Below are 19,880 nucleotides of genomic sequence, written 5' to 3'. Positions count from 1 at the left end.
CGCTGGAGCAAGGCAAAGGGACCTTGGTGTCCGGCTGGGAAAAAGCGCCTGAGTCCAGCTGGGAAAAAGCACCCATGTCCGGCTGGGAAAAAAAGCACCCGAGTCCGGCCGGAAAGCAGCCGGCGGCCGAACAGAGGCCCTCAGTCTCCGGGCCATTAATCCGGCCGTCACAAAAGGCGCAGCGGCAGGTCACAATGCATGGCACATGCCCGAGCTTGATGTATTTTGTCCTTGTTCTTTGCTTGTTTATCTATCATTTGCATTGTGCCTGCCTGGCAGGCTCGCCGCCCCGCGCCCGTCCAACGCCGCCGGGAACGCTGACTCAGCGCCCGCAGCCCGGTGTCCCCACGCAGCGACCTCCCGGGCATCCACCGACAACCGGCCCCACCGCCGAGCCGGTTCCCCAGAGCCGGGAGGCTTGGGATAGCATCGGCACAACCGGAGCCCCCGCAACCGCTCGGCTGCACCAGAGCTCGCAAAGAAAACCCGTTTTTTTCCCTGGGAACGTGGGAAAGCAAATGCGTTCCCCCCCTTCCCGCTCCCAGCCCTGGGCTGAGACTCCCCAGTGCGATAGGTGACCCTACCTCCCACGGGAATGAGTCACCCGCCACCTTCGGAAGCGGAGATGGAGGTGAAGGATCCCAGAAGCTGGGAGCTCCAGGACGGCGCGGGAGCCCGGAGGAGACACGCGTGACTCAGCCCGGCAGGAATGGCAGGAATTTGTACCTGCCCAGGGAAATCGCACACAGGTATAACAGGTCCAGGCGTTCTCTGCTGCCATAACTCCTCCGGGAAGGAGAGAGAGACCCTGGAGGGATCGGATGTTCCCAAGCGCTGGGAGATCCTCTGAGATCTTGCAGCATCTCACACCTGCGTTTCCCAAGCGAGATAAACCCTGGGAGGGGGAGGCTTAGATTTGCACCTGAGCCTGACAAATAGTCACCATGCGGTTGCCGCCATGCCACCTTTACACCCTGCGTTTGACCGTAAAACACTGAAATGCTCTGAATTTGGCTCATAACAGAGTGGGGAAGAGACCGCAGTGACCCTCCGACAGACGGGGAGGACGAGAGCCGACGGCAGCCACCCTCAGCGGTGCTTTCGCCTTCGCCTTCCCCGTCTGCCGGCCAGGGGAAGCTTTGCTGTGTCCCCCCCCCCTCAACCGGTGCCCCTGCCAGGGACCGCGACGGGGCTGTGCCACCCACCCGGGGACACTCAAGCAGAAGGTGACACCGCAAGGATGGGCTGGGGACACCACGAGGGTCCCCGTCCACGGATGAGGTGGGGAGCAAGGGGGGGACACGGGACGAGGAGCTGCGGTGCCAGCCTGCTCCATCCCCTTACGGAGGGACCACCGAGACCCATTTTAAGGAGCAAGCGTAACCCCCGCGGGGGACAGGAGCCCTGCGGCCAAGGGGACCTCGCCGGGGGACACGGACCCCGCACAGACCTGCCCGCGGCTCCGTGCCAAGGCAGCAGCGGGAAGCCAGATGAAAGGCAAACATTTCATCGGGAAGAGCCGGGGAGACCCGTACTTTGCTCACGCGGCCGCCGAGCTTGACAACACTGAGCCGATTTTTTGCTCGGTTTGCAAAACAAACTTCACCGCTGGGCTCGCGCCAAGCCTGGAAAATTTCGAGCGCGAGGAGCGGCGCGGGCAAAGTTGAGAGTCACCGACGACGGCGGCCCGGGACGATGCACGCCGCCGCGATCCGGGCTCTGCCCTTCGTGCGTTACGACAGACCCGGGAGCTGAGGACGCACCGCCGCAGCTGATGCAAGAAGGGGAATTCGGGCAGGGAGAAGGGAATTAGTTTTCTGGCCATGGTTTCTATTTTGGGGCTGTGTTGCAAGGGTTTCCTGAGCCGTGACGTTGCGCCTCAGCCGGGTGACGCCATCCGTGCCCGCCTGCCTCGTTTCACAAGAGCTGCCCCAGGAAAACGCCCTTTGCAATGCCTGCTCCGGCTTCCCCTCCACGCAGCCCCGGTGAGGGTTGCGATGGCTCCTTGTTGTCGTTTTCCTGTCATAGAAAAGGTGCCGGGAGCCCTTCATCCCCTCGGGGGATGCACCTGAGTGCCTGGAGCTCTCCTGGGACACAGAGCCTCGGTCCCTCCAGCGTGCACCGCACTTTGCATGACCACGCTGCAAAAGTCCCTTGCAGGCAGCCTCAAAAGCCCAGACAGTATTACAAACCAGAAAAAAAAAAAAAAAAAAAAAAAATTCTTTCCTTTCTCCCATCCCATCAAGAAACTCGATAACAAAGTTCGCCACATCCATCGGGGCTCTGATGGTCACCCTGGGCTGACAGCCCTGCTCAGATGAAGGTGCAAACTCAACGGGCTCTTTTGGAAGCGCGCGGTGGTTGCCCCTCGCCCGGCCGTCATTTACAACCTCTGAAAAGAACCGGGAGCACAAAATGCCGCCCCGAGCATCACAAAGGCGGCCTGACGTCAGGGTGCGGGGAGGCGAAAAGGCTCCAGGCCAAGAGAAGGGAAGCTGTGTTTGAAAAATGACAATTTCTGTCTAGGAAAGGCAGGGCTGTGAAAGGAGCCCTTCTTCGGGGCTCTCCAGGAGCCCGGGCGCAGAACAAGAAAAGCCTTTGAACAGCCGGGTAAACTCCTCGGCAGGCTGCCAGCCAGCGCCTGCAAGGAGCCCAGCGGAAAAATCTATCTGCAGGCTGGCTCGGGAAGCCAGGGAGACGCCCCAGCGTGGTTGGCGGTCCTGGGGTGATGGTGGGGGGGGAAGCTTCTTCGCCGGGGAGGCCGGGTCCCGGCAAAACGCTCCGGCTCTTTTTGCAGGTGCGTGCCGGCAGGCTGCCCGCAATGGGAACGGCAGCGAGGTCAAGGCGGGTACGGCACGGCACGGCACGGCACGGTGTCTCGATCCGGGGCTGAAGGCAGGCGTGCTGTGTACCGGCCGGAGGTGAGCAGGCAGCTCTACAGAGAGAACTGGAGAAAAATAAAAGAAAGGAGGAAAAATCCCTACTTGACCGTACGCTCCTTTGGCCGGTGATTTTTGAAGGTTCGCCCTGCACCCGACAGGCACCTGTTGCACCACTAATGCACCCAGAAACAACAATCTCCTATTACAAATATAGTTCTTTCCCAGTGAGGCACCAAAGATGTGCGTAGATGAGACACGTTGAGATGATGCACGTCACATCCCAGCTCAGTAAAGCCCAAACGCTCTGGGAACGGGGCTTCTGCCTCCCTGGCTCCCCCAGTACGTGGGTCTTTTGCACGATGCCAACACGGAGAGGACACCGAAATGCCGGGACAGTGAGACAGGGGTGGGGAATAGCAAAGAGCATCCAACGCCTTCCTTTGCGGGGCCATCCGGCTGAGTTGCACAAAGATCACCTTCCATCAAATCCAGCTTTCACTATTCTTCTTCTCTCATGTTCGTTCCCCAAAACACCATTAAAGACCGAATGCCAGAAATTAAAAGACAGAATCAGACCTGGCCGGCTGCCCGGCTACCTCTGGTCAGGGCTGCTCACCAGAAAGCAGAAATAAAAATCTCTCCCTCGGCCGTGGTGGGTGGCAGAAGGCAAAAGGCTGCTTCCCAGCGCCTTATAATTCCTGTTTCACTGAAAAGGGAACCAAGTGCTACCGAAGCGGGTTCTTGACACGGCTGAGGGTGACCGGCTCGCTCGGGCTGCTCTGAACTTGCTGGCCTCACCCTGCAAAGCTCGGAGAAGTCCCTGGGGCAACAGCGCAGGACTGGGTGCAGTTTAGTGGGGAGGAAGAGGTTTTACAGGGTGTATGAGGTTTTATGGGGTGCAGGAGGGTTTTGCATGGGCAGCCATCCCGAGGGGCAGCTTGGCGGGCTTGCTGGGGTGCTGATGGCCAACACCTACCGCAGAAATGCCAGGCCAAGAGCTGTGCCAGCCCTTGCCCGTCCGTAGGGAGCAGGACACCCCAAACAAGGGCTCGCCTGGAGCTGGGCAGCCCCAGCTGAGAGGATGGTGCCATCTCCTGGCATCACCAGGCTTTTCCCAGCCCGCAGGCACACCTCGGAGCAGCAGGGACCAAGGATGCTCATCTCCGCAAAGGGCCAGGGCTGATGTCCTCCTGTACAGGCAGGGAAACTGAGGCACAGAGCAGCGGCACAGGTGGCCCACCAGCACCTGTAGCACATCCCCCCAGGCGGTGACCTGGGGACCCTCCTGCCACCTTGGCCTCGGAGCCCAACCGAGACCACCCGTCCTCTGCATTTCATCCCACCCCGGCTGAACGTCAACTCCAAGCAAGCAGCAATCGGGCGGGTTTCGGCAGATGCGAGAGGAGAGGGGCAGTGCAGGGATCGGGCTCCGAAATCCAGAATTAAAGTTTTCTAGATCTCTGAAGCAGACAGCAAAGTGACACCAAGAACGAGACCATCTCCTATACATTCCTATTCACATCCACGTCAGGGAAGAAACCCTCATCTTCCTTAAGCACAACCTCACCAACGTACCTAACGGGGATTCATGGTTCAATAGCTGAACGGCACAAAAGCTATTGAAGGTCAAGCTTTTTAGTTCAGGCTGAAACAAAACAGGCAGCTTTTGGGTTTTCAGGGAAGGGAAAAACCCACACGGAGCACACAGAGCTACAGGTCAGTCTGGAAAGACTACGCTGGAATTGAATGTCACGCTCGGGTTCTGTCCTCTGCTCAACTTCCCCAGTTTTGCTTCAGGGCTGTTTCCAAGTGAAAAATCTGCTTTCAAACAATCAAAGTGCTCCACTCCTAAATCTCTGCCTGAAACACTGGAGCATTTCCAAAATGCATATTTTTAATTGTCAGATTGGAATGTTTTGACATTTGCAAGTATTCCCCCCCCCTTGGCCAAGATGATTTGTTGAATTAAATCCAGCTTCACTAAAAGTTTTGGTCCCTTTTTCAAGGAATGTACATTGTGTGGAAAGGGAATAATTACAGTAGAGACCCAAGCGATTCATCTTTGCCCTGATTTAAAACAGCATGAGAATCTGTCCCCTTGGCGCTCTCCTAATACCTATAAATTGCCAGGGATGTAAGAGGGCTCAGAGGTAGGATAGACCCCTGGGGAGCACTTGTAAGGAATTGTTTTTATGCATGAATAATGCAATACCTTTTTTTTTTTTGCTTTGCTCCTCAAACTTGCTTTAAAGTTCAGAGGAGCTGGCTAGAATCCACAAGACTGTAGCATTTCCTATTTAGATCAGATTGAGAAAATCGCCTGTGTAGCATGGCTACTGTTGAGCAATTTCTTCCTCTGGACCAGTTACTGGAGAAGTGGTGGCCAGCACAGCGAGCACCGACCCGTGGGGGGACCCGCCTCTGCTGTGTCGGCCACATTCCGTGGGACGACCAAGAATTCCCTCTCCTGTCACAACAAGATCTACTGGCATTCTTCAAATGCCACTTTAGTGGTCTGCTGCAAATGACTGATACGTTATCCTGTGTGATGGATCTGCAGACACTACGTCGACTTTTGGGGGAGAATGGGTCAGATTGTCATAGTTCTTCAGCAGACATGCAGGGCAAAAAGGGGAAACTACCAAATTCACTTGCAGGTACATCATGGGTAGACACAGAAAATACCCCCCACCCCGACTTCGGCCAGCACAAACGCTCCCTGGAATATTTCCATTATAGTTTCAAAAGGATTAGCTTTCACCTCTACACAAGCTTCCTGATAACCACCTCAGCTTTTCCTGTTTAATTGCTTTCTGCCATTCTTACAAATCATCCTCCAGACCCAGGGTACAATTCTCATCATCAAATAACCACTAATAAGCCCAAAAGATCCAGACGTGATAAACTTTCGATTTGTTTTTAATCAGTTCTAATACAGAGCGGCACATCTGCACCATGCTTATCCCGGTTCGGAAGGCGTTATCCACGCTTTATTCACACAGGCAGCTTTCCTGCTTGTCAGTTAGCTCTCCTCTGCCATCAGTTCTCCTTCCTTGCGGTCCACAGCCTGCTTGGCCACAGCAGAAAGAAGTTTCCATGTCCCTCTGACACTCACGCGCTGGTGGCTTTGGCATTTCTAAGGAAAAGATAAAGAACAAAGAAATTCAGTGATCTCTGGAGGGGGGACGGGGCCAACAGCAGCTCGGACTAACACGCACCAAGCTCTCTGCAGGAGCTCGGATCCCCCCGAGCACTCACCCTGCCTGTGACAGCCCTCTTACAAAATACTGCGCGAGGTCCCCAAAAACCAACATTTACTCTGAAGGGCAGCTCAGCCACAGGTGTCTCCGGCCACGGGACGGGCAAAGTCCGTTGCCAACAACTGTCTCGACTGCCCCAGCAGCACACAAACCCTCCCCTGCGGGGCTCAGCAGCAACACAGGACAGTAAATCATCTTCTTCATCCCTAAGGGCATATCCCGATTTGGCATAGCAAACGTTAATCAAGCCGTGGGTAAGGAACTCCGTTACCGTGAGGCAAAGCAGCAAGAGGGTAACGGCCGATGGCAGAGCCAGTCTTGTTCCACCGAGCAGCAGCAAAGTCAGGAGTAGTGCGGGAGAAGGAAGATTTGCTCCAGGACAGCCACCCCTTGTCACCCCAGCGTAACCGCAAAGGGGTCCAGCCTAACCCCAGCAGCACCACTCCATAGCCCCTGAGGGCCGGCCGATGCCCAGCACTTCACTTCTGACAGCTAGCTAGGAAATGTTTGTGCCAGAGCTAGGTATGGCGCTAATAATCACGGGGAGCAATTAGCCTGACAAATAAATTGGGTGATGAAATGAAGCACCGACCTCAGCTGGATGCATGCAGGTTGGGATGCTGAAGGAAATGGGGAAGGAATTCACATTTCTATTAAAGCTGGTAAAGTGCTCCCACCATTCTCCAATAGCTAAATGGGGAAATCTAACCACGCTTTGCAGAATGATTTTAAGTGTCTATACACCCCACAGCAACGTTGTTTGGGAGAGTTTTGCCACTTATTTTGCATCTTGGAGACCGATGCTGGCGGCCAGGGAGGGTGGCCAGCCCCGGCGCAGAGCTGCACGAGTCAACTCCTGAGTCAGGGAAGCACAAAGCCAAACGTGGGATACCTGCACTTGCAGGAAGCGAAATGCTCACACAAGCCTTGCATATATTAGGAAGAACTGTTTTATAGTGCCCAGAGCAACCCAGTCCAGCAGTTTCATCCCTCAAAGAGGTTCAGAGCTTCTGTTCTATTTATATCTCAAGAATGAAATAATTTCGCCTTTATTAGATCTGCGTATGTGACCCAGGTTGTAAACAGGGTAGCAAACACCAGCACTATCACTGCTGGCAAACAATAACCTTCAGCCAAAGTAAAAGCAAAATCAACACAGCAGGAAAAACATTTGATTACTCTCCCTTCTTGCCACATCCAAATTAAATTCTTGCTATAACAACTAAAGAAAAGCTGTAGCCATACTCAGAAACTTAAAAAACCCCAGCTTATAGAGAAAAAAACCCAGTGCTACTTACAGAGCAACAGCCTCAACGCCAATTCAACACACCATGGGACACCTCTTGGCAGACACCAGGGTTGGCAGCAAAGAGAGGCAATAGGACAAGCCCAGTGCCATCATTTCCACTTTCTGAAACCAACCCCCCCCCATGCACAAGCTGAGCATCTCCCAAACATGAGCACCAGCCCCTGGGTGCATTAATAAACCTGATCTGCCCTGAGCAGCCCCACCTGAGCTCCCGCTCCACCCTCCCACCCACAGCCCAGGAGCCGTATTTAAGCTCAGGGCTCTTGCCCTCATCTGCAGGGTGCTGTGAGCAAGTTTTTCCTCTGTAGTTGTGGGAAAGAGCCTGGAGATCTCCTGTCCTGCTGCACCCATGTGCTGGGGATGGTATGCTGCTGGAAAAAGCTTCATCTGCAGTAGCGGGGGCATCTCTGGGTTCTCATCCATCTCCCCTGGGTGCTCAGCACCCCTAGGCAGCCCAGTCCAGAGACAAGGAGCTGGGCTCAAGGGATGGTGCCTAGTCAATGCTTCTCCCTGCAGCTTGGTAGGATGAGTGGCATAAGGAGGCACCCTTATTAAGCAAGATGTGCCATTTAGGCCATGAATTATGGGAGGGGTAAATCCATAATATCATGATGTAGCCTATATAAAACCTCTGCTAGCTTCCCTGCTTTATTCTGCCGGTGTAGAAGAAGAGGTACGAGTCTGGTTCAGGTCCTGGGGGATACAAGAAGAAAGAACTTGGGTGACTTTGGTGTTTTGGGGCTCTGGTCATTAGACCTCACTGCTCTATCAGGTAGGCTTTTAAAAGAATATAAGAAATCAATTAATCCTGTGCAGATGTTTTTAAAGGGGTTGTCAGGACAGAAGCTTCTCTAGGGCTAGAAGTCCTCCCAGTTCTCTGCTCTAGCAGTGTGATGCTGTAGCATTACTTGCTGTTAGGTGAGATGCGGGGGGCTGTTCTCTTTTCCTTGGAAACCCTTGGCAGTAACAGGGAATGCCATTAGATGTCAGTGTGCTCTCAGCTGCAGGACAGGCAGGCCCTGCTGGGGAGGATTTCGGGCAGATGGGTTTGCTTAGGGAGGCAGAGAGCAAAACCCAGCACCTGCCTTCAGTCCAGCTTTTAGGGGGTCTGGGACCCTGATCAGCCCAGTTGCACGGTGGTGAGAAGGATCGCAAATGCAGGCTTGGATCATTCAGAGCCTGGTCTTGGCAAGTGCTGCAGAGAGCTGCCTTCTTTAACGAGCAGAGCTTCCCGGACACCTGGAAGGCGAAAAAGAAAAGGAAGGTGTTTGCAGGGAGGAAGGGCAGCTCTAGGTGGGTTACAACACAAAGAACAAAAGGGGGGTGAACGTAGAGATGCAGTGAAACAAGAGAGGAGTCAGAAGTGGCCAGCATTAATATCAAAGATCCACGACTGTGATGAGTGTTGCGACATCTAGACGCTGAATTTCTAACGCTGCCATCTCGCAAAAATAAAAATTGGCTGCTCTTCAGCTGCCTGGTTTTGCAGCCAACTTAATGCTATGGGCCATAATCCTGCAGGATGCTGAGTGCTTTCTCAAGGACACTGTAAGCTTTAAGGCCAAGGCTGTTATAGGACCTAGGTCTGGGCAAACCTAAGCACTTCGAAAGGCCGTAGGCTTGTCTTAAAACAAAGCAGTGATCTTCAAGCTGTGAGCTCCTTCTCACCAAACACCAAGGTTAGAATGAAAGCACCAGCTGGAATCTCCATTTATTAACCTGACTCCAGGAGCTGGTGCTTGAGAAGTAAAGTGTAGTAACACCCCTAAGACCTAATCCTGAAAGTGAGCGTTAATTGACTTTTCTATAGACTTGATGAACGCTGCCCTGCTCCCGATGGTACTGGTTTGGTTTTTTTTTTAGCCTAGAGAGTGATAATATTCCTGTATTGCCGTAACAGAGAAGTCCTCACTGTGTGAGACTGGAAAGGCAAAGCCTTATTTTTGCCGTTATTAGGAATCCAGAGAAACAAACCATCACAGGAGTCGCTTTGACTGCTGCAGGGTTGGAACGAAGTACAATGGCGCGTCTTGCTGCTCCTTGCCGCTTCCCCAGCAAAAAGCTCCGTGTACACAGGGACTCCGGTGACAGTGGCGTGGAAGCTGGTAACGGAGGGAGTTGTCTTTACATGCAGAGCAGTTTTGAAACCTACTGTCTCCTGAAGGGATACATTTGTGCTGTTCCTTCCACCCACTGCTTAGTATTATCACATTTCACAGGAGTGTGAAGTAGCTGAACAAACAGAGCCAGGGAGCTTTGAAAAATGCTACAAGCACCACCTACACCTTGCTGCAAATGTCAACAGGAATCAAGAAGTTCATTTCCTATGCAAGCAAAGTCTTCAAAGCAAGCCCCCCTCCTGTTTTAAACCAAAGGGAAATGCTGCTGCTGACTGCATTAGGCTCTGGAAAGACACAGCTGGGATCAACAAAGGGATGCAAATTTTGCCGAGGCATCCAGCCCTCTTTCATTAGGTGGCTTGAATCTCCGGGTTTCTGACAACCCTCCCTTCTGAATGTCTGCATCTTAATTTACTTTCAGTTGAGATGGCTTCAGGTGAATGCCAGTCCTCTTTCGGGACCCAGCCTGGTACTGGGGTCTCCCTGTGTGAGGTTTGGGTGGGGGGTAACAAACTCAAGGTTTTGGCTTCTGATGGAGGCAAGTGAAAGCTCGTTTTCAACGCCAGGATTTGCATTTAGTGTTTGAGCTAGCTTAGGGATCAACTCCTGAAAAATCAGGAAAATGGAGCCTTTCAACATTCCTGACTTCTTTACTTGCATCCATTTTCTGGGATGTGACGATGATGACCATGCAATGCTTGCAAAGGCTGTCATCACCTAGTTGTCTTCCTGTTGCTTTTCGGAAGAGGAGTGATTTTTGAAAAACATCGTCCTATACCACCTTGACAAGGGTCTCGCTGCGATTCTCCAGTATGCCAGTGTAGCACAGATAAAACCTAGGAGACACAACAGCATGTCACTTGTTTCAGCTCGGGCAATCGCAACAGCACCGGTAATGCGCTTTGCTAATCTGACCCCGCTTCCAGAAGCTGAGGGATGCTTCCGAGCCTGCAGCATCCCCTCGGCCCCCCGGGACGGGACTGCGGCCCTTCTGCTCCCCTCTGATGTGTCCTGTTCCCTTTGATGTGGCTGAGTGAGCCCTGATAGGGACTAGCAGCCTCTGGCAGTCGTGCTGGGAAAATGAAACTTCCCAGATCTTGAGAACACACAACACAGAAAAATGTGTGAAAAATTGAAATGACAAGGTTATTCAGGTTGTTTCTTTAAAGGCAGCTTCAGCCTGGATAGGTGGCGAGGGAGAGTAGCTGAGGTTCTTCTTCTGCTGAGGGGGATTTCTACAAACATCTTCTACTTAAATCCCAAAGCGCTTCGCAATTCATGGACCAAATCCTAAGTTTCGTGGGCATACCCCCGCTAGTTGCTTTTTACCTTGTGTTTTACTTATGTCTCTAAGTCCTTGCAAAGACGTGGCCCTTGTAAAGCCATCGCTGTCACCGTAATGGGGGAGGCGGTGGTTCTTGGACCTTTTCTGCTCGTTCCACCAACACACAGGTCAGGTCCCAACCCAAGCGCTGGCAGAGCTGGAGCATCCTGGGGTCCTGGCTCCGGCAGGCAAACGCAGCTCCTTCCTGGCGGAGCCTCTGAACTTTCCCAGGGGTAAAACTCAGCACCGTGGCTTTTCGGATCCTTAGTGGCAAAAGCATGAAGTCAAAGAACATGCGACTCATTTTAAAGAAATCCTATTCCGTTTGATTGGGGAAAAAGCAAAAATGGCAACGGGCCCACGCTGCCTGCACTGCGTGGGAGGACCTGGACCTCAGCATGGGGACGGGGAAGAGCTTAATCCTATAGCTATAAGGCACACTTGACCTGTTTCAATGTGGTTGGTATCAGTACATCTGTCTCTGGAGCTCCAGAGAATTAATCGTTCGAAGTATTTTATATGCAGACGCCTTCTTTTGTTGAGGTGGAGATTTGTGGGAGAAATCCAATTGTAAAGAAGCTTTTCAGGATTTTATCAGAAAGAGCCTGGAAAGCAACTGTATTTCATTTAATTAACTTCTAATTTTTTGTAGCTGTTATTTGGCAAAAGGGGTTGATTTTTAATGAAAACCGGAGGAGTGTTTTTGACAGAAGTGAAACAGATGCAGAAGAAGCTTCCCAACTTGGCTTCACGTGCATTTTTGTCACTGAGATGATACAGCATGATCCTAACACGAATAGGCAAGCGCTGTCGGGAAAGGGACTAGTAACTTGTACCCTTCTCCTAACCCGCTGCCTTTATGGGGCCTCCCAAGCGTGGTGTTCATCCTTGAGTTTGTAGGATGTGGGGAACTACAGGACGTGCTCTAAGAGAGGAAGGCTGAAGGCGTGGAAAAAGGGTCTGGGGAGCCGAACAGGGCAGGCAGGAGAAGGGGAGAGGGGATGCCCATTGGGAGGGGACTTAGAATGAACCCCCCCCTCCCCTCAGTGATGCTCCATGGGATGAAGTTATTAAATCATTTCCATACCAGATGTTGGTGCTGCAAAAACAATCTACCCTTTGCGCGGCCAACATGCTCTTTTGTACACTAACACGGCTTCTCTGGTGGGAATATATTCTGTGGATCAGGAGCCTGTCTAAACATTAAAACTGTTTAGGTAAATACCAGCTGGTACTCTGTCCTGTTAGCAAACAAAAGCCTCTATTTTAAATTAGTGTTGCAAGGAAGAACAATGTTTAAATAGTTACATTGTCTTCCCCTGGAAAATAAATAACTTCAATACAAATGGTACGGTGAACTCCTGGGGAAAATGCTCTCGCTAAACTGCTGTAGTCACCAGGAGATCAGCATCGTCTCTTAGCCGCGCCGCGGGGACGAGGGATGGGAGAACAATTAGGATTACGGCACTGGTGAAAGGAGGCGCGGAAAAACGTTTTGCTGAGGTTACCCAGCGGCAGAGGCAGGGATAGAAACGCAGTACGGGGCTGGCAGCTGCCGGCATCCCTGCCTGCTTGGGGCAGAGGCTTTGAGAGCCCAAAACCCAAACCTCTGATGCGCTCCCATCCCCATCCCCTGTCGCGGGGTGAGCTTCTGCCGGGGCTGGGGTCTGCACCCACCATCGCTGGGCTGGAAACCTCCGGCTGCGGGAGGTACAGGACTCTGAGCCTGAGCCATCCTTGCCCTTTTTCCCCATCGCTGTTGCAAACTCTGCTTTTTTTTTAAAATGTATTTAATAAGCACTAGAGGGCTGCAGAGAACTGCTTTTGCAGCTGTGGATGCTGACATTAATGCCACTTGTTCTGGGGCCCTGAAAGGCAAGCAGACAAAAAAAGGATGCGGAGGGGTGGCGGTTTGGTTTTCCTTACCTGGGAAGAGGAGATTAGGGCGTTGAGACGCAGGCAGTTGCGAAGCGGCGCAGGTAGTAGCTCACACCTGGGAGGGAAACAAGAGATGGGAGGTTCTGCTGCTAAATCACAAAATAGTTCAGGTTTGTCCCCAGTCCGAGCCCTCTGCTCAAAGCAGGATCATTCAGAGCAGCTTGCTCAGGGCTGTGTTGGGTTTTGAGTTTTGCCGAGGACAGAGACACCGCAGCCTCTCTGGACAACCTGTCCCAGTGTTTGACAGCTCTCAAGTTTAAGGAGGGGAAAAAAAAAAAAGCTTTTTCCTGTGGGTAAATGGAATCCCTGCATTTCAATTTGTGCCCCTTGCCTCTTGCCCTTTCAGTGAACACCCCCGAGAAGAGTCCGGCTCTGTCGACAGCAGTGCTTTGATTGCAAGGCCACTATGCTAAAGAGTAACGCTCTATCTTTAATTAAAAGAGAAAACCTAGAAAAACTTGAGGTACCAAGTTAAAATAGGGAGACCAGCCTAGAAAGGGCCTCATGAGATTGCGAGACCGACCCTCACTATCCCAGACACTTGTCTGCTCTGATGGCTCTTCCTAATTTCCAGCCTTCATTTTTTTTTTTTTTCCTTCCAGGGCCAGTTTATACCCAGTTGTGGTGGTGCCAGGTTCAACAGCTTTCCTCCCTCCGGGGTGCCCAGGGCCCCCCCATGCCTACAAAAAGCAGTGGTCCCATTCTCAGCACCCGTTCTGCGGAGCTGCGCCCACCCGGCTCCCCCCTCTCAATGTAGCCGCTGGTGCAGTTCTCGCGTTATCCTCCGATCCATACGCAGGCCTTTTCCTTTTCGGTCCTTCCCAGCTGCTGAGCACATACACAGCAAAACCAGCTTGTATACAGAGCTATTACATTTTCATCCCTTTTTACCATATTCAAGTTTGTAAGGCTGCTCCTCCGGGCTTACGGTTTCTCCCGAGTTTTGTTTTTATGATCAGAACACTTTATCTGGATCCTCATGACAGTTTCAGTGCCTAAAGTCATCAATAAAAGTATAAAGCCAAGCAGAGCTTGGCTTTGAAGGTCTCCCAAGAACCTCTTTTCAGCATCGCTTATCCCTCAACCCCCCCCAACCAAGCGGTCCCTGGAAAATGCCGCCTGGGAGACTCGACCTCTTTCTCCTTCCCAAGGGATACTTACAGGATGAGGACCAAGCGCACCGGGTAGATCACAAAGGCAGGGAAAGGAGCCTAAAGGACGGCTGAACGTCCTAAAAAACCCAGGCTTGCCCTCCCGGACAGGCAGGAGAAGCGCCTGGTTTCCTTCTGCTATCAAACAGGTCAAATGTGGATCATAACTTTCTTTTTCTGTTGTTTTGCAACCACCCTGCTCCTGAATACTTGAAACTCTGGCCTTGAAAACAAGCCCTACATGTATATAAATATTTTTTCTTATTTAAAAATGTAATTAGACAGACACAGCGGGACAGAATTTACAGTATAATTATGCAAACATAAGTCACCGAGGCCAGCATCTGCTCTTCAGTCAAGACAGGCAACACCTCAGCCTGCAATAACCCTATTAACAGAGCCTGATGAATAATACAAGTTTCCTATATTTGCTTTAGGGTGCAATTCACCCATCTGCAGAGGGTCAGCACAAGAGCTATGTTCTAGTGAAGTCTTATTTAATACCTATAAATAAGGCTTAAGTGATGCATGGCCTTGCACTGTTCCTTTACATGGGGGTGAAGTACAGCCTTATGAAATCTTTGTCTCAGGGTGTCCCTGCTCCTTGTAATCCTATTCAATACCAAGTGGATAATAATCTATGGCACTTATCTCTCTCTCTTCTGTCGCCGTATTTTCGGAAAGACAGTTCATACTTGGGTGTCGGCAACCAACTTTCTCTGTGCACTAAATACCCCCATAAATCTACACGTCATTCCGTGCTTAAATATTACAGCGTTATAATCAATATTTGATAAATGTATTTTACAGAGAAGCATCCCAATACCCATTTCCCTTCTTTGTTCCTGTATCAGAAAGAAAAAAATAATCAAAATTCAGAGACAGAAAATATAAGAACGTTTTCTGGCTGTTGACTTTGATTTCCAGTTTTGATTGTTTCTCCTCTTTCTCTTTAGTTTGTTTATCCACTGTGGGGATGGCAAAGGGAAAAAGTGAAAAGAAGGGGAAAAAGCCCAGTTAACAGGGAAAAAATTGCAATTGAAAGCAAAGAAAAAGGGGCAGACTGTTTTTTAACTCCTACAAAAAGAAATCAGAATACCTCTATAGAGACAAATTGCTACTTCCATCAGAAAACAACCTCCTGGCAAAATATTTACCGCTAATCAGACTTGTAATGAACTAACGCCTGCGATGGCGGCTGGAACAAGGTGTGGGGGGGTTACAGATTTCGCGCAGAATCGGCGGAGCCCTTTCTCCTCAAAGCGGCCAAATTTAAGATGACCTGTCCTCCAGCCCCTTTCCTTTAACAGTCTTGTCTTTGCAAAAATAATTTTAAACATATTTTCTTGCCACCAGATGGCACGTACACACCAGGCGAGCGGCGAGGGAAAGCGGTGGGTCAGGGGAGGACAGCCTGGCCCTAGATGGGGGCGAGACCCCCCCAGCACTGCCCTGGCCAAGGGGAGAGGTTGATGCTGGAATTAAGTTTCTGCTGCTGGAGCAGAAAGAGGCTTTAAGGAAGGTTTCTGGTCATCAGAAGTGACCGTGCGTCTCCTCAGAATGTATTCTCTATGATTAAAGTGATAATAGAAGAGAGGTTTTCATTCGGCTTGATAATTTGGCAATCGGGCACCAAAAGCACCGTGTTTTCCCTCTACCCCCGTGTGACAGCGTTATTACCTCCCGCGGAGACGTGGGAGCTCGGAGTGGCCGCGACCAGCCAAAATTCAGAGCAAACCTGAGCCAGACCCGTGAAAAATAACTCAGCCCGAAGCCTGGGCTGTTTTCTAGTTTAAATTCGCTTTCGCCTGATGCCACGCGGAGTTTCTCAGGGAGGGAAGTTGCCGTGAATGAGACCTGGGCACGAGGTGGGGGGGGGGCGAGGAGGGTGTCAAGGCTCTGCCGCTGCCTTTCACCCCCCCGTCGTGAGTTGTGAAGGGACACGGCGCAGGGAGAAAGGGGGCTGGCGCGTCCCTGTCTCTATTCAGCGCCGAACGGCAAGAAAAGGTCAAGATATCCGGCAATTAGCATCCTATCACGGTCTCGCTTTTGCCTACTGGAGACGCTCCCTTTCAGCGTCTTTCTTTTGTGCCTGTCGTGCTAAATGCAATCTCTAGCATTTCTGAGGTGTTTAATTACTTTTCTTAGTATCATTCCTGTTGGTTCCATTTTTTTCTTTGGGTAAGAGAGCAGAAGAGTGCCTCACACCGAGAGCAAATCGCTGTTTGATTGGCAGCGCTTCCCAGAACAGCTTCTGATCCCCCCCCTCCCGGTGCTAAAAATGCTAATGGTATCCTGAAACAAGGCAAAGCTCCTTCAAAAATATCTTTTCTATTCCTCTACTGCAGGCCACACACTGATAGAGGGAGCCATTCTGACGCTCGTTGCTGTTGGTGTCGATGGCTGGACCCCAAGGTCATTTTGCTGTTCCTCCTGCGCCGAGGAAGACTCAGCCCTGGCCATCCTTGAGAGAGGTCTGTCGAAGAGTCCCACGAAAGGGCCTCAGCATCTTTTCCCAGGAGGATTTTCCTAAAGCGGTAATGCGACTCCCCTAACTGCAAATTAAGCCAAGACCCTCATTGCCTCAGTGGCTACGGAGAGCGGCTGATCACTGGCTTTGCAGTACACGGGGATATTTCAAGCTGCGGTCTCGTTGCCTTTCTTCTTCCTGGCACAGCTCTGCCTGTTCCCTCTTGTGTGCTCCCCGGTCTGCCGATGTCTTTCTAAACACGTGGTGACCCCGAGCCCTCATCAGCACCGAGCAGGATAGCGACCCCCCATGTCTTACATATGCTGTGCTGCTCAGTACCCTTCTGCGTTTGTTTTTCTGCTACTTTTTTTTCGGTGGTGCACAAGCATCGCGGTGTTGGCTTGTTCTGCGGGCTGTGCTGTTACCCCCCAACCCCTTTCTGTGCTACCACTGCGCAGCCGGACATTTCCCCCGTTTAGTATTTCTGCACCCACCTGCCTTTATCCTCTCGACTTCAGCCCGTTTTCCCAGTGAACGGGATCTTTCTGAACCGTCGGGCTGTCCCCCAAAGGGCTGTACGCTTCCCCTTCTCCCATGCGACATCTGCCATGGGACGGGCTCTCTGGTCCCCCTGCTCAGGAGACACAAACACAAATAAATCAGTCTGGCTGCTCGGGGCAGTAGCCTGTTCCCAGCCCCTCCTCGGGACCCTGAGCCTTTTTCCGTGTCACCCACTGGGAGAGGAGCTGCTGTGTGATGGGAGATGACCTGCCCCGGGTCGGACACCCACCGCCAAAAACTCCCCTTAAACACCATTTTCTTAAGTCGCATCTCCCCCCTCCCCGACCTGCAAGACTGATTTTTATGTACTATGGTAAATGTTATGCCTTGAAAAGACCCACACATGAATAAAAAATCAGGCTGTCACTCTGCCGTGCTCCTTTTAAAGAGAAATTGCTTAAAGCAGCAAGAAAGATGTCTAATCTTGGGACTCTGGGAGCCGGTGTTTGCGAACGCCTGTGCGAGTGGGGGAGGCGGGGGTCATTGCAGTTTATGCTCATGAATAATGAATCTGACATTGTAGCTATGCAAATGTAACCTAACAAGCTCCAAACGAAATAAAAATCTTGTTTGTTATGTCAATTATTCACCAGTCCCCTTCCCCAGCACTAGCTTGGATTTTGGGGATGGAACTGATTTATTTGAAGAGGTGGAAGTGGGCGATCGACAGAGAATATCGGGTGCCCTTACGAATCCTGGAGCTTTGAGCCATTTGTGCAGCCTATAAATACGAGACAGGATGCATGGCTTGAATACACACAGGGATCTGGTCCTAGTCAAGATTTCCTGGCCTTCTGTAGGAATGCCTGAGACATAATCAGCGCTAGGAAACTTTCCCTGTCATCAGGTTATTGTAGAGCAAACCATTTCGGGCTTGACCTTCTCTTAACCAGCTGGTGACAGCCAGGGGTGAGACACAGGATTGTCGGATCTTGTGATAGTTGCTTAACCCCTCTCCATCCTTCGGCTTGCTCGCCTAGCGCAAAGCATCACGCCGACTTGCGGGGCTTTTCCGTGCAGCACCCCGAGAGAGGGGGAAAGCGCTGTCGGCGCGATAATGGCCACGCAAAGGTATTTAGCGCCCGCTACATATTATAACATGAGGCTGGAGGGCTTCCAACTGTTTTACAAACCCGTATCGACCAGATGCAACTCAAAGGCGATGAAAAACGATGATGCTCAATTCAGGACTGGGGGTGACGGGGGTCCTTGCCCATCGCCAGCTCTTTCTCTTTGCCTTCGACAAACTCACAAATGCATTGCCCATAGGAATATCAAGCCAAAAGCCGCAGACATTATTTCTCTACTGAGGTAACCTTTATAGCTCTGATGAACAATATTTTACACAGCTATTGCTTGAACAGAAGTCACTGCATTGTTTTTTATACCTCTGTCTCTTGTCAGGAAGAAGCTAGAGTAAATTCTCCTTGGACAGCTCAGTGAAATCCTGACCTGCGTGCTGATCATTGCTGTGTTTTCTCAACTCAGAGCACGGGCAAGGATGTGCGTCAGGTTATTGATGAGTCCAGATCAGTTTCCACCTTCCCCCCACCCCCCCCGCTTCTTTTTTTGGCACATGTATACGCCTGGCTCTGGCCGCGTTGCGCCTTTCTGTTTTAACCGGTAACACAACCTGACAACAAGGCATTCGCATCTAAACAACCTGGTCTAGGTCAATCTGCCTGCTGTTTTTCCGCAGAGATAAACCATGCCGGGTGGGTGCGTTTGCCATGATTAGCAGCTTTGACTAAGCGCAACAGAGCAGAGAGCAGGTCTGTATGCTGGATACCGGGCGTCTGAGTGGGACAAAGCCCCCATCTCTCTAGTCCCACATCTCTCCCCCGTCTTCTCCGATGTGCCCTGTCACAGACCGCGAGCTCCCTGGAGCAATTCCCACGTCTTGGCCCGGCACCTCGCCCATGGTGGGTGCAACCTTAAATAAATCATTTTGAAAGGGAGCGCCTAGCTGGGAAACTACCAAGTAATTGAATTTTCTTTCTTTTTTTCTGCTGTCCCTCTTGTGCTGCCTAGAGAGGAGTGCGTTGGCAGGTGCCCTATGGGAGACGGGAACAAATCAGACTGTGTCCAGGTGTCAGATAGCTCTCATGATGAATAGCCAGTCTTCTGATGAAGCACAACCATCTTCCTACTCTTCACCTGATGGAAATTATGCCAAGCAATTACTGAAATTGAGTGTGAAATTGCAGCGGTGACAGACTGCCTGACGTGGGCACCCCAGAGAGGAGGCGGATGGGTGCCGTCGCCCGTGCCGGCAGGCAGGTCCCTGCCCTCTCCTCCCAGGGCTCTTACGCCGGGCGGAGAGGTGGGAGTTTGTCTCGCCACTTCTTCCCGCTGAACGGGGAACTGTTGGTCATTGCCGAGGGCTGGCGAGGAAACCAGCTGCAGCTTTTTGGGGCTGAGTATAAGACGTGGGAGGAAGATTTAGTCCTTCCGTTAAGTTGTCAATCCCAATTCCGGGAGCGCCGAGAAAGCCTGTCTGACAGAGAGCATCCACGCTGCGCTTGTCGCTGCCCCAGCTCTTCTGCGCTTGCCAGCACAGGGCCATGGGGGATCTATTATGCACAAGGTGGAACACGGTAATTCGCATCCCGTAAGGATGCTCTGATCAAAGCCGAGTTATTGGTTCGGTGAAAAAAATAAGAATGGGAGCAAGAGTTCCCAAAAAAGCGGGCATAAGGGGCAGTTGCTTATCACTGTCCTCGCCCTCTTGTAAATGAAGAGGAGAATGAAAAAAAAGAAAGGCTGATATTGGGAGGATTGAGGCTACCGAGGTAGGGTACCTGCGGGAGGTGGTTTGCAGAGCCCTCGCGTCCCAGCAAAAAGAGATTTGCTGTTGGAGCATCT

This window comes from Haliaeetus albicilla, chromosome 13, assembly GCF_947461875.1.
Source record: "Haliaeetus albicilla chromosome 13, bHalAlb1.1, whole genome shotgun sequence".
NCBI classification, from domain to species: Eukaryota; Metazoa; Chordata; class Aves; order Accipitriformes; family Accipitridae; genus Haliaeetus; species Haliaeetus albicilla.
Note: the sequence above shows the minus strand (reverse complement) of the source record.